The sequence below is a fragment of the Chlamydotis macqueenii genome, chromosome 1 (assembly GCF_036417535.1).
Source record: "Chlamydotis macqueenii isolate bChlMac1 chromosome 1, bChlMac1.mat, whole genome shotgun sequence".
NCBI lineage: Eukaryota > Metazoa > Chordata > Aves > Otidiformes > Otididae > Chlamydotis > Chlamydotis macqueenii.
The window spans coordinates 119,676,061-119,691,842 of record NC_141556.1 but is presented as its reverse complement, the minus strand read 5'-3'; the positions used below and the strand labels follow the sequence as shown (position 1 = coordinate 119,691,842).

The following is a 15,782-nucleotide window of genomic DNA, read 5'->3' as shown; positions in this document are numbered from 1 at the left end:
AGCCCTAAAAGGGCCTGGATCTCAAAGGTTGCAAAGCTCTGAGTGCTTAGGAGGAGATGAGGAATCAAATGAAACTGAGTGCATGGTGGTGGTGGTTCAACTGGGGACTTTGTTGTCATCCTCAGACGCTAAATCATCATAGAGTCATCATAGAATCATAGAATGAGTTGAGTTGGAAGGGACCTTCAAAGGTCATCTAGTCCATCTTCCCTGCAGTGAGCAGGGATGTCTCCAACCAGATCAGGTTGCTCAGAGCCCCATCCAACCTGGCCTTGAATGTCTCCAGGGATGGGGCATCCACCACCACTCTGGGCAACCTGTTCCAGTGTGTTCCACCACCCTCATTGTAAAAATTTTCTTCCTTATGTCTAGTCTAAATCTACTCTCTTTTAGTTTAAAATCATTAGCCCTTGTCCTATCGCTACAGGCCATGCTTAAAAGTTTCTCCCTGTCTTTCCTGTAGGCCCCCATTAGGTACTGCAAGGCCGCGATAAGGTCTCCCCAGAGCCTCCTCTTCTTCAGGCTGAACAGCCCCAGCTCTCTCAACCTGTCCTCATAGGAGAGGTGCTCCAGTCCTCTAATCATTTTTGTGGCCCTCCTCTGGATCTGCTGTAACAGGTCCATGTCTTTCTTGTACAGAGGACTCCAGAGCTGGATGCAGTACTCCAGGTGAGGTCTTAGTAGAGCGGAATAGAGGGACAGAATCAGCTCCCTCAGGAGACTCTGTAAGTCTCTCTACTCATGTCTTGTGCAATAAGAAGTTTTTCTTTATCTATATTAAGTGTGCATTTCTGTTGCAAACCTGTGACAGAAGGAACTGCTATTGTTCTTGAATTTTTCCTAGGCATATCAAACAGCAGAAGTCTACAAGCAGCACTGATGAGATCATAGCTGAAATTGTGTCTCTTTCAGTTTATGTGCTAAAAAGGATGTTGAAATTAGAGCTCAGATAAAAGTTCTAAAAAAAGCTTCCAAATAATCTAATGTCCTGAAAATGCACTTTACTGAGATTAAGATAAAAAGCAGGATCTATTTTGCTTGTCAAAGACAATGTTTACCTTTCAAGTACGATTTTACCATGATATAAGTATACTCTCAGGAAGAAACTCTGCTTATTTCATGAAAGTGGAATAAAATCTGGAAACTGCGGACTTTAATGTTAGAGTGCTTACATTTGTTCTTTTTTAGATTATCTCCTAGCTCTAAAGTAGCCTTGGGTGATATTAACTATTGAAACAGATTGTGAAGTGTTGTGGTCATTTCCCTGCTTTGTTGTCTTTTGGTCCACTCCTTGCGTAGCCTTCTAAAAGGTAAGTTTGGAACAGCTAAGAGGTAGTGAAGACTGCTGAAATCACCAAGGCAAAATTTCTGTGCCCTGTGATAGGCAGGATGAGGTTAGATGTTGATAATGTTCCTGAGAAATGCTCTTGTGTAGATTAATCTCTTTCTTAAAACAAGGGTGAGAATGTTTCTTACTCCACGTGGCCCTTTTCCAGTTTGCTTAAAGTAACTAAAGCTGCATTAGAGTGAACAGGATGATTGCAGCCAACATAAATGGTTGTTAGATAGGGCTCGGTGGTCACATCTCTACTGATAAATAAAACAGGAGTAGGGAGTGAGCTGGAGTGCCAGGCTGTCCAGTGCTGACTGTGAAAACACTGCCTAGTTGTTAGTAGGCTCTTGGGCGTGATTTTGGCAACTGCCAGCCAGATGCTATGGCCTGCAGTGCTCAGAGGCGACCATGTACGCCCCAAGCAAGTAGTATGAACAAGACTGCACCAGGGATGGCTCCTGCCATCTTACCCTGTCATCACCTGTGTGAGGATGGCATTGGGACTGGTGGACCTCTGATAGTACTCAGAAAGTACATGAGAAATCCCATTTTACATTTGTTTCATCAAATTCCATTTGTAATTTATTACCTAAATAGTAAAATGGATTATGGAAAAAGGTTACTAAAAAAAAAAAAGTTTCAGTGTTATTGTAAAAGGAAGCGTGTTTAGATATGGCCACCAGGGCAGCTGGAACACTGCTGGTGCGCAGCATAGCAGCAGCTTGCTTTATGAGCCTTACCAGCCCTTGTCCTGCTGACTGAATATAAATGTACCAGCGGTGCTGAATTTCTAATATTGGAGCTGTCCAGAGGCTTGAGGGAAAGGAGGCTTTTTCTCTGTTTGTGTTTCAATGCTAGTTTTCATATTCTGTCATTTGTGTGTGATTTCATGATCAAAATGGCTTGTTTTCTAAGCCTCTTGCCAATAGCTGGAGCTGTGGTGGAGTAAGGCTTGTATGTTCTGGCTTATTCCATGATCCCCAGCTCAGTTTGGCCCTTCATACAGTGATTCTTGAAATATCCCTTTGACTGTTATTGGGTAAGCTATACATTGGCAGCTGATGCTCCTAACGCAGGGGCAAGATTGTGCTTTTGCAGGGAATGAGCAGTTTGCTTTCTTAAAGAAATCTTTCCCTCATACAACTGGACCCTACTTCTCCCTTGTATGTAATGTGATAGAAGGCCAGTGTTTCAGTCCTGCAGGAGCTCACGCTACCTGAAAAAGGTCTGTTTATTCCACATGCTTGAAGTACTGCAGGGATGCAGCTCTGTAGGTGTGTGAGTCCAGTGCTGTAAAATTTACAGACTCTGAATGCCTGTTAGCATTTTTATAGAGATGCCTCTACCACTTCACGGAGGCAGACAGGCAAATAGCGTATTTGTGTTTGTTCAGTATTGTTCTCGCTTTATTTCCTTGTGCAGTCATTCCTTGCTAGATAGAAGTGAGAACTGGAGAAAGGGTGGAACTGGAGAAAGGGTGGAAGTCTAAACAAATATGTCTTTGGGGAGAACAACGTGATGACTTAAAGGAGTCACCTACAATCAGTTTAGCGTGTTCTTTGGTTGCAAAGTCCTGTTAATATCTGTCTTATAGCAACTTGAATATTATTCTCTCTGTTTGGGCCTTTTTTCCATCTGAAGTAGGTCTCCTAGAAATGAAGGTTAAAGCAAAAAATAGCATTTCAGTAAACAGCAGAATTGAGCCACCAGTGGAGCAGTGGGGTTGCTGCCCCTTTTTCAGTCAGAAAAGTAACTTAACAAAAGACTGCAATTATGTCTCTGATCACTCTTTTAGGCATATGAGGTGTTGTCTAAATTCATGTTTTTTGACAAGTGATGAAACTGAAATACCTCATTTAAAACATTAAAAAAGCCCCCAAAGAAATCCCAGAAGAAATGAACTAAAACAATGATTCAGGGAATCTGATACAATTTCACTATCTCATAGGGACTTTTTCTGTTGGGGAAGATGTTTTATTAATGTATTTCTTAAATTCTGAGACAATCCCATTTTTAAACTCCATTTTCACACGTTCTTTTCAGACAAAAATGCATTGTGCACTTAGCTTACCTCTGCCTCTCAGACTCACAGGAAACACTTACTGGAAATAAAGAATAGAGCTCAAGGTGAGAAATCTGTCAGTATTATAATGAGGAGATGTTTTGTACTTCCTAACCCTTTCTGTCTCAAAGGGAATGTTTTTTTTTGTCCAAGGTGAAATTTTGTAAGTTCAGTACATCTGCACACATATATGCTAATGACAAAGACTCTGTACCAAATTCTGTTCTTTTTTTTTTTATATTTTCCAAGCTGAAGTACACTGGATTAATAGTCAGGGTTCTGCCTGGTGAATAGCCACATGTAAGAATTCGCTGACCCAGAAATGGGAGAAACAAAATCAATCAGTGAGTCAGGGACGGCAAATCTGATGGGCCTCTGAGCGCTGCTAGCATGGATGATGGTCTCGACTTCTGGGTTCAACCTTAGTGATAACACCAGTAGGGAGACAAAATTGTAAAGAGCACATTGTATCTTTGCCAGCTCTTTTCCCATTTTCTGCAATCACTGTGAACAGATCTGGATAAACAAAACACTCAGGACTAGTTTATCTGGCAGTGTGGTCTCAGAAGCTTTGTAAAAGAAGGACAACGGCCTCTGTGACTAATACCATGAGAGATCAGTGAAATTTAATGGCAGCATCCTCAACATCTTATTCCTTTCCCCCTTTTTTTTTTTTCAGTTTTATGTGGGGTTTTTTTTGTGTTTTGTTTTTGTTGGATTTTTTTATTTTTTTGCTATGCAAGATGATTCAGAAGAGCATCTCGTACATGTATGTATGTAGCACATACGTGTATTCAGAGAGTTGCAAAGAGGGAAGACTCCTACATCGTACATACGGGCACCTTTTCGAAAAGGTACCTGTTGCAAATAGTCTTTCTGTGAGCAGTACTGCAATTTCATGCACCTGTATAGCAAAGTATGGTCAGTGCCAAGAAGTCCTCAGGTAGTAGTTGGGATATTGAAGAACTGCAAGTAGTTAAATGGGAAACTGTAAACATATTTTGTGTGACAGTACTGTAAATACAGCACTTAAATGATAGGCAGCAAAAACATCAAGTACTTTGTAAGAGAAAGATGATGATGATGTTGGCAGTTAACCTGTTAAATGCCAGAAAGATGAGAATGTACTTTTGTAAAAAGGCAAAATGCGTATAAATTTCCTCTCTGACTTCCTAAAGAAAATAATGGTAGTGGCTTGTTGGCTACAAGACTGAAAGATATGACATATAAACATCATGCATTTGTGAATGAATTTTTTTCCCCCAGTGCCAATTTATTTTCTTTCTGGCTCTGTACTCTTATTGTTTCCTATTAAAAGTGAATGAGCAGAGTTACGTTGCTCCGGTAAATGCACTTCTCACACCTTTTAATTTCTTTCCCTTGGTCTTGTTCTTTCTGTGGTAAATTTTGATGAGCTGTGTGCTTTTCCCCACGTTGACTAGATGCTAACATAAGTAAAGAAATGACTGATTAACTTTGCGTCTTCCGTGTAATAGTATGACTGACTCAAATGTTGAAGAAATAAAATAGCTCCTCTTTCTCTCTTTCCCTAACTTGAAAATGTTGATTCTTTTGAAGAGGTGAATACATTACTGTTTGAATTTTTCAACTTTGAGGAAAAAAGTAATTGAATTGAGTGCCAACATAAATGTTTTTACATGAAACAGTGTACATGCATGTGCCAGGAAAATGCATTAAAGTGAGAGTAGATGGCTGAATGCATCAAAAGGAATCAGATTTGACATACGGTGAATTATTATAGCAATATGTTAACTTTTTGTATTGTGACTGGAAGGGGAAGAGATCTATCAGTATGCAAATTGACTTCATGCTAAACCAAGCATCTTCTAGTAGGCAAAATTAAGCTGTATGTGTGAGGTTTTTAGTCCTATTCAGGTTCAAAGGGTTGCTTTGAAGTACTGTGTATTATGTGAATGGAAATTGCAATGGGTGAGTAAAGAGCAAACATCTGCTGGTGCAGAGTTTCAGGGAAGGTAGGATATGTTAGTGTCTTACATTAGAACCAAATAAGAGTAACTTTTGACAGGATAACTAGATGCTAATTAAAAAATGTTCTAGTATATCTACAGAGTAACTACACCAGGAATGTTGATAGTTAGAGAGTGTTGGCAAAAAGAGCAGAATTGGGTTGAGCAGCAGAGGTAGTGCTTTAGCTGGCGTGGTGAAAGTAGCTCTGTTCAGAAAGTGCTGCATAAACCTGCTGTGGTCATTCAGGCACGTGGGAAATCCTAAGTGCGCAGGCTCTTCACAAGCAGGGAATATGGAGATAAAATCAGGGATGGGATGGAGCAAATTGTACATCAAGGGAAACCACCGCAGAAGTAAACACAGGAGCTTATGCAGTGCTCTGCCCACCTCTTAAATTACAAAGAAGAAAGAGAAATCAAAATGCTCTTTGGAGCTTTTCTGGACTTGCTGATGATAAAAGACAGAGATGGTATAGCCTTCCGCAGTCTGAATTTTTCTGTTCTAAGAATAGAAGGCAGGGAAGTATTTCCTCTTGGTTTAACGTTCAGGAAAGCTGGGAAAACTTACTATGCTGGCAACTGGCTGGCAACACAAAATATAGCCCAGAGTCACAGACCAGAACTCTACTGAACTCAGTGAAGATATTTTTGGACCTGTCGTGGTACCTGCCTCTTGTGCTTTAACGTACCCGAATGGCAGAAGAATGGCTAGAGAGTGCCCTGCATGCATGTGTTTCAGTATGTCAGTGTAACATGCTCTGTGCCATGTATGTCTCATCTGTGCCTGTACATGAGCACTATTCGCTTGTGTTTTATTTTGAAGCAGTAGGTGAGGGATGCACCATGTGGGTGACATCAGTTTAATACAGTGTTTTGCTTCTTCAGCTGGCCTAGAATACGCTTCAGAATTCACTGTATGCAGGGAAAGGAGGACAGACTCATCCAGCTGTGATTTTTAGAAGCTGCCTCCTACAATGCACAGGATGCTGCAGGGAACGAACTTCCTGCAGCCTCAGTTCTAGGACAGAGCACAGAGTCATTATCCCATTTAACTACCTGTTCTGACAGCCAGGCGTGCCTGTCTCTTCTGGTAATAACGATTTGTTTTTATGGCACCTGCCTTGGGAGGCAGCCAGATTGCTTCCCTGTTGCCAACTGTAACCATAGTCACATCCAGGTATGGGATCTTATTTCTGGAAAAAAAAAAAACAGCAAAGCATTCTGATAATAATCAATTTGCAAGCAACAAAGTTATTAGCGGCTGGTGAAGTGCACCGTCTTCTAGTTGTTACTGGTGTCTATCTGGGTTCATTAAAAAATGTTATACCACTGCTAAGAATGATAAGCCCCTTCCCTGCTTTACTTTCTTTATTTTTAGAAATGGCTGTATGCCTGCTGGTTACAGAGATCTTAGCGTCTGGACTTGTGCCTCTAATAATTTCACCAACCGGCATGTGAATTTAGCAGTGGCAGTGCAGTTTAAATGCAGTAATTATTGGATAGTTTAATCATTTTTCGTATTACTTGTTCTTGCATTTTAAATGGCACTGACAGTGCAGAATATTAACTTTCATGTTTGGTGGGTTGTATTGCTCGAATGATGTTTCATGAGCCAAGTAAAACTGACAAGAGCATAACAAAGTACAAATAGAGTATAAACCTTCACTGAGCATGAACTGGGTGTGCATTGTATGCCATTTTATGACAGGAATCTTCTCTGTTGTTACAAATTATTTTGCACATTTCAAATTCTTTCTTTTTCCTAATGAAAAGTACCTCATCAAACATGCTTTAGGTCTAAGATCAGTGCACATTTAACAGAGAGTTAATTAAGTTAACAGGGTTTAGAAATGAACATAATGCACACTTTGGAATTTTCATTCTGGCATGATTGAATACATTTGGCTGAAACATCACATAATTGGCAAGCACCAGGAAGGTGTTTTGCTCTTTTCATGCTGTAAATGAACGTTAACTATGCTCAGGGCTTTGGATGACTTAATTGGCAGGTTTTTTTCTGGACATCCCTAGACCTTCGATGTGTCTAAAATTTAAAAGAATCCAGCTGTGGAGGCAGTCCAGGTAAGAAGAAAAGAGGTTACTGGATTAAAAACTGAGTTGGGGGTGCAGGGAGGGAAGAGATGCTGCATCTGTGTGGGTTTAATTGCAGAAGAATCAGTAGGAAACTGAGAAGACATAGACTAAGCATTCAAACTGTTTCTTTTTGCTAAGAGCCAAAAGATGCATTCTGATTTACTCATTCAGTAGAGACTTCTTACTTGTCTTTGAACTTCTAAGTAGACACATAGTGCTAGAAAAAAAATGCTTGAAATTTCAGACAATTCACATTTCAGTATTTACCATGTTCCACTATTTTTTACATTTTTCTAGTTCTGTGCAATAAGCAAAACAGTGAAATGGTTATGCCCTGCCAAGAACATGATGGACTCTGCTATTAGAAATAACAGGAACATGGCACGTGATTTTCATTGTGCTTCTGGGACCTGAGGAAGGCTCTGAAGGCCCACGCTGCCTAAGGAAGCAGACCACATGTGCAGCCTGGCCTCTGAGCTGGGATTGGTACTGGGTATTGTAGTGCATGATGTGGTTGATGTGACTTTCTGTCTGTGATATACATGAGGGATGCCCATGTAGGCATCAGTGCAGTTGGCCAAGGAAAATCCAAATTGTCAGGACAGGTCCCAGTTTCTAACTCTGACCAAAGTCTACTTCCTCATTTCCCTCCTGCAGTAATGTCCTTATGGCAAGGTCCTGCCGCATTGACTTTCATGTGATCTGTTTTCTCTCATCCATAACTGTACCAGAGAAGAGAGCCAGCTTTTGGGGCTTTTTGCTTTGGAGCTGGTTTTGTTTCACTCTTCACACTTTGGCCAGCTCACCTAGCAGCCAGCGAAGAGTGCCCTTCTCCTGTCTGCTGTGGGCCAAAGAGTACCTGTGCCCTTTCCAGACAGGCTACAGGCACACTGCAAGGGTGTCACTGTCTGTGCAGGAGACTCTTCATCACTGGGCAGGAGAAAGCCAGCATGTGGGAGGTACCACACTGTTAGCAGGCTGCACAAACTACTTTGTAGGTCTGAGTGTTGGCAAAGGTGGGAATGAGTGCATCATGCCTTTGTGCTCTGTGTGTGGTTATACTTAGGTTTTTGGGTGTCTGAGAGACATTGAAAGCTGCTTTCCTAGAATACAGGGTTGCGAAGTTTGAAAACAACAACAAAAAAAAAAAAAAACAAAGCCAATTCCATGTGCAGAAATGCTATTTTTTTTTGTGCATGGAGTCCTGGGTATTTTGATGTTTATCTCTTCGTGTTCCTCCTTACCCTCTTTATTTCTGCTTTTTTTTTTGTGTTCACTGTCTGCCTGGCTTATTAACTCTGCAGTGCCATCTTACTTTGCTGGTGGTAACAGGCTGTCACACTCCTGTAGATTTCCCCATTAGGGAGCCGTGTGAGTGACAAACACTGACTCATCACCCGGCACTGGTCCAAAATCGCAATTGGAAAAATCAGAAATCCAACCTCTGAAGCTTCCCTCTGAGGACTACCCGAAACTCCTTTGGCTCTCACCCTCCTCTCTTGTCTGTCTCTTCTACTCACCGCTGCTACCACAATCACGGCTCCCAACATGACTGAATCACAGTTCTTTGGCTGCAGCCAGAGCAACGTGGTGGGCTGTCATGGGCTTGTTGGAGACCGTGCAACAAAGCAGCCATTAATGGATGTTAACTTCATCTGCTTTTTTCTTTTTCCCACTTGTACTTAATGCTTGCCTTCACAAAACTGAGCACTCCAGGAATGCCATCATTCCCAAATGCGTTAGCTGTGAGCCTGTTGGGTACTTGGAGAAGACTAGAAGAGAGCTGCAGTGGTGCATTTTGCACACCCCTGGGAAGGGATACAGACAGGGACATCGCAGCTTGGTAGGGTGTGCTACTGGTGTTGATGCAGATAGTAATGAAGCCTTATAGCAACTGAAAAAAAATTACTGCATTCTGTGTCTTAAAAAAATAATAAATCAGTTGTGTCATTGTTTCTTTACTGAAAGTTATAGATGGTGGTCATATTGTAGCAGAAAACACTGTATCAAATTGATGGGAAGAACCTAGAGGAGGTGAACAATGTCATTTGCCAGGGGAACTCATTTTATTTTCCAAAGAGGGAGGGAAAAGGAAGGTCATCCAGTACAAAGGTACAAAGAGGCAGAAATTGCATTTTGCCACTTAATTAACAACCAGCCAATCTGTAGCCTGTAGCTTTCTTGCAAGCCCATAATTGGGAGCAGAACCTGTATGTTTCAACCTTCAGACCTTCCAACACATGATGGATCAGAGTGTGTGACAAATCACTAGTGTAGGACACCTGTGCTGTCATATGTGATGCCCCTAGCAGATTAGTCTTATTCCTTAATTAATTATTGGTAGATTCTGATGCCTCCATTGCTTTTATTTTTAAACTTTAATTTTAATTAATTATTGTTGGAATGCAATGGGTTATTTGGAAAAAAAAAAGAGATAAAAAAGCGCTTTCCTTAATTAAGCTTGTTGTTCAGGGTCTTTTTTGTGAAGCATTTGAATGAATATTTCAGAGTACTTAATTTAAAAAAAAAAAAGAAAACCCGTAAAGCGTTGATCTTATTATAAAAATGGAAGAAATGCTGATGAAGAGCACCAAGAAAGGGAGAGGAGATGAATATGAGCAGAACAGCATCTTAACAAATGGATCCCTGTTCTCCTCAGAAGGCCTGCTTCCTAACCCGCATCTGCAGGCAGTACTGACTGGAAAAATGAAATGACAGTTTTTCCCTTCCCCCTCTGACTCTGCCCCTGAGGACCTGAAGATGTTTAATTTGATATGCTTTTGAGTCCTCCCTCCCACCCTCTCAAGTCTCCAGGGATATTTTATCATACAACACTGTTAAAATTTGAATGTTGTTTAACCCACTACCTCAGCTGAGTTTGTACTTCACTGCTTTCTTCATCAAAAGGTAAAGCAAGTAAAGAATTCAAAGTAGACACAAACGTAGGTTTTTATAGGCAAGCTATAAGCAAGTATAAGCAAACGCTTCTGCAGGCTCCAGATTCTGCTTTTCCATGGACCAGTGGGCTAACAAAAGCCTATGAGAAGGCTCTTGGTTGTGTAATGGTTGTGACAGGTATTAGATTGGAGGGAAAAAGAGGAAAAAAAAAAACAAAAACCTATCATTCAAAGTGCCACAAGGTTGGTGCACATGAAATGCAAGAAAAAACCTGAGCTTAGACAGAAAAAGTTACCCACAGTTTACTACCGTTTTACAGCATCATTAAGTACTAGTAAATCAACTGGATGCTCGGCCTTTCCTCCTCAAGTTTATTTAATAATACATTTTTAAAAAATATTGATAATACCCCCTCTCCCCCCAAATGAGAAAAAGAAAGAACTAAAATTAAACCCAACAGAAAAGCCTCTTTGGGTGATCACAAACACCTCCTGGTGTTTATAACTTTTCGGAACAATTGGCAATACAGGGATATTCCGTGTATGGATACCCTTAATGTTCTCTGATGAGCCAATATTCGGGTGGGCATTTCATTACAGGAGGAGCTGATGATAAACAGGGGAATGATGCACTGTAAAAATAAACTTAATGAAGTTGGCAGAAGAAGCCCTAGTTTTGAAAAGCTGGCAGAAACTACCCTTGCTGCAATTAAGACCTGCTTGGATGGCAGTGGAACATCAATGCCATTAGCCATTGTTTTTAATGCCATTGCATCCTGACAGGAAAGGAGAAAAAAAACTGTTTCTCTGGCACACAGCAAGCTGGACCCAAGACCTGCATAAAAATGTCTGTTTTGTGTGGTTTTCAGCTGTGGAATTTTGCCAGCAGTTTATTTTACCTTAAATAAAATGGAGAGTGGAGGGGAACTGTATAGGAAAGTAAGCAGCAACATCTTGCCCGCAGTCCCACGAGGTACCCTGTGTGTTCAGTTCCAGTCTTGGTATTATGATTTCATAATTTCAAGTCTCAACACTCTAATGATTTTTGTCTATTGAGAATGCATAGCTGACTCCTGTAAAACCATGAGAGAAATGTGGAGATAGGGAAGTTAGGGCTTTCAGTAATGGAGAAGACTCGAATAAGCATGTTACCTGTGCTTTTGCAAAAAAACAGGTTATCAGTGACGCTCTAGCAAAGCTCACATTTCACTATTGTCTTTCCTGTTCATATTTAGCACCTCAATGAAGTCAAGAAATAGTCATATGACTATTCATATGAATGCAATGCGAAGATGAGAGGACAGGGATCAATGTTAGTATATGGATTTTAAAATTTCATTATTATTTTTTGTATAATCTGTAATATTGTGACCTTGTTTATAAATTCTACTCAGTCTTAGAAATGACACTGCCTGCATTTATATTCGCATTTCATTTTTAAGGCTATGTTCACAGTCTAGAAAATAATTAAATAATGAAGCTTTAGCTTTAGAGACAGTACTGCTGTAGGGGAAAGATTTAGCGGCAAATTCTGTAAGTGTGGGGTCAGAACATACAGCAGTTTTGAGTTTATGCTTAATTTTTGGGAAGCATAGAGGTGTAGGAAGAGATGTATAGTCCAAGGACTAAAAAGAACTCCTTTATTTGTCCTCCATATATCTGTTAGTGGTTGAACCTAGGTGGATGCACAGGTTTCTTTTTTCTTTAATGCTCAAATGTTTAGTGTTTAGTTGAATCAAAAGATTCTTTAGGAAATGAGTGCTGTACAGGCTGCAACTAGTAACTGTGCCGTGGTGGATGCAGACAGAAAAAACTCTCCTCTGGCTATAGAGACTGCTCAGTATGAGCTGGTTTAGGTTTTTTTTTCTTTCCCTCGGAACATTGCAATAAGGAGCCTATCTCCTTTTTGATAAGATTGACTTGCAAATGGATTAGTTTGAAGAACTAGAAATAAATGAAATTTGCAAAGGTTTCTCTTTCCTCTTAGGGTTAGTTCCCTCCCCCTTCTTTAATTTTCATACTGCAATATCAACAAAGACTACGCTATACTAAAATGAAAGCAGCTAGGGTGGGGGAAATAGAGGAAAACAAGCAGAAGGTCAGTAGTTGTATTTATTCCTGCACACACTTTGTTTTTTTCTCTCTCTCTCCTTATGCTCCCCTTGTATGCTTTTTAGCAGTTTCCATCAGGTAGTGTATGATCTGATGCAGTGTCATTATATTGTAGAAATCGCAGCAGTTCTACAGTTTTCTAGATGTCATCCTGCCAGATATGTGAGCCTACAGCAGTTTGCATTTGTTACCCTTTCTGGTATGCTCAAAATATCTTCTAGTATTCGTGTACAGAGATGAAGGATTGCTTCACATAGAGATGAATTGAACCAGCTTGTCATACCCATAAAAATCAATGTGTTTTTGGAAAGGGTAGACATATGAGGAATAAACCAGAATCTGGGGATTCTCAGCTTCTTATAGAGCTGTCAAAACTCTGAATTATTACGATAGAAGTAATGAGTCTTAAAATGAGCATATTGAGTATGCTCTCCATTTTGGTGGAAGGAGATCTCCAATTAGGAAAGGTGGGATTTGTGTTTCCATTGATAACATCTACCCTTCACATTGTACCGTGTGTCTTGTTCCATGACACCTCACTATGATTAATCACTGCTTTTCTCATGACACAAAAAGAAATAAAAATGTCTGGGAAAAAAAGTTGTTTTTTTTTTTTTCTCTACACTTCCCCTTTCTCTTTAGGTCTTTGCAGAACATATAAGTCTGCATTTTTTGTCAGTGTTGTGTTTTCTGTTACTTAGTACTGGTGCTATTTTACAGTGGTAGTGAAGGCACAAATGCTGCAAAGCACCTGTGGAAATAAACTCACCTATGCTCAGCAAATGCTCCCTGCCTAGCATAAAACTAGAGGTAAGCTGAGAAAAAGGAAATAAAGAAAATAATGTATTTTATGGGAGAAGGGAGTTTGTTGCAACAGATATATCCCATTAGTGATATGATGACATTAGATGCCAGGATATTCCATTTTAACTAGATTGTAAATTTGACTTTGCCTAAAGGATTTATCATCAGTGATGTCTGTGTCCCGGTGGTTTCTTTATGGTTTGCAGTCTCAACTTCGACCTCCCTCCTAAGACATCTTTTGTCTAGAAATTGGAACTTGGTACTCTTGTAAATTAGGATTGGAGTGCAAGCCTGGATTTTTGCTGCCTCCCTCCTGTTGACAAATGTTCTTTCTTTTAATCTAGCTAGCAGACAAGGGAATAAATTAAACATTAGCTGAATTGGTGAGCTAAGTGTTGAAATTCTTTCCTTATGAAGGAAAAAAAAAGCATTTCACCCAGCAGGTGTTTAACAGCCATTTGGTTGGTCAAGATTGAAGTAAAACAGGATTGTTTTATTTTATTAAAAATGAAAGAAACCAGCAAATATTTTTCTTGATCGTCTTTTCTATAGCCATTTTTTTCCTTAAAAAAATCTCATTCTCCATCTGAAGTAATTACAAATGTCATTTTATACCCTCCAGAGAAAAAAGCAGACAAAAAGAGACACAAGAATAACTACTCTGAACCTAGTAATTAGTCAATTTAAAGATAAGTGATATGGCAAAATGTTAGATACTGGTAGGTTTACTTAAGTATAGAACTATTGACAAAAATTTTGAGTATTTATCGGAATTTTAATGTATCAAGTGAATACCATGCTAACACTATTGGTTTAAGTGCATACTTGCTTGCCTACCAGGGTGGAAGTGAAGTTTATGATGGGGGCTTTTCTCTTGAGTAGGATCTTACAGTGCTTCTGTAAGCCAAATATTTGAGTAATTTCAGCTGAGTGATTTGCTCACTTCACAAGTTAGGTAAGTGTAGATATGGACAGAGGTAGATGAAGTATTCTGAATCATATGTGGCTTCCCCCCATCTGCCCAACTGGTTTTCATTGAAAGTTTCCTGTACAGATGAGCTGTTCATTAGTGCAGTAAGAATTCTGTTATTAATTTCTTTTTTTTTTTTTGTATCTTTACAGAAAAGTGTGCAGAAAGGCAAAATTAAAATGATGGGATTAGAGGGTCAGTTGAAGATGTCAAGTTCACAATTAATACAAAATCCTTTTATTTTGTTATAAGTAGAGCTGGATGATTTTAGGATCGTATGTATAACATTAAAAAAATGTAACTGCAATGACCACTTCCACAGTATACAAGTACAGGACTTCTCTCTTCCATGTGACGCTTTACTGGGGGGTTACTAGATGTACTTTCCTGCTCACAATTCAGTGAGGTTCTTTTTCATTTGTTTTATTCTCTCATCACTTTGGCAGGTTTGACTCCTCCAGCTTGTGCAAGCCATTCTGATCTAGGAAATCCCGAGAGATGGAAGCTGCACTGGGCTTCCCTTGAAACAGGGGCTAATTTTCACACCATAACAATCCAGGATAGTATAAAGGAAATTCTTTGAAGCACAGCCCATCAGCATAGGAGGCTGTGTGTACTAACACTGTGGCACCCGCTTCCAGGCAATATCAGCTCTGCTAGGGCCTATGGCAGTCTTCCTCTTTGCAAGAAGTGAATCAGTGCCTCACTTCTTTATAGGCATATGTGAAAGGTAGCTTCCAATTAAGATATCAGACAATATTTCAGACAAAATGCTGATGTCTGTACATAAGGGAGAAAGCTCTTGGCAGCTGAATAACAATACCTCCTCAGTCCATTGCCTTTTGAAAGGGAAGCACAACTTTCCTTCTTATCCTTATCTGAACTGTGCTTATGAGACAAGAAACATCTTTTCTGCTTTTATTTTCTCATGTACTCAGCATAATCTGATAAAAGTGAGAGAATCAAAATCCATCACCTGATGTGGAGAAGTATCATTTACTGCCTTATTGAGCTCTCAGTTTTGCAGCTGCCTAGACAGGCTTTTCCTTAGCATTTTTTTTTACTTGAATCTGGCTGGTCTTTTCCCTCCAGATGAGAGATGACCCATATTGTTTTGTGTGGAGATAGGGATCTTCTAGGCATTGCTGTCTTTACACACATGATCTGTTTGGGGGGGGGGGGGGGGGGTGGGAAGAAGTATATTTCCTTTCAAGCATTTTCCTTGGAATTGGATTATTTAAAAAACACATTTGGCTGTGATACCATTCATCCTGTCTCCCAAACTATCTGGTGGGCTAAGGCAGGTATTATGACTGTGTCCTTTAACTCGTGACCTGACATGCCAGGTTCATGCTTTTGGATGTGAAAGGTTGACACATGGTCATCCACTCCATTTCATAGGGAATAGGTTTGTTAGGCATGTGCATGTATAGCCCCTGGTAAATCAGTCATATATGATCGTGATCTTTGCACATACAACTATTTCCCTCAGTGTTTTCCCTTCTGTTGGTAAATTCGGTCT

General features: G+C 40.0%; 1 protein-coding gene across 1 annotated transcript in view; it reads left to right on the top strand.

The window, feature by feature from the left end:
* DSCAM (DS cell adhesion molecule) overlaps nucleotides 1–15,782 on the top strand; it is a 401,860-nt gene that overhangs the window by 65,176 nt on the left and 320,902 nt on the right. The gene's annotated exons all lie outside the window — the stretch shown is intronic.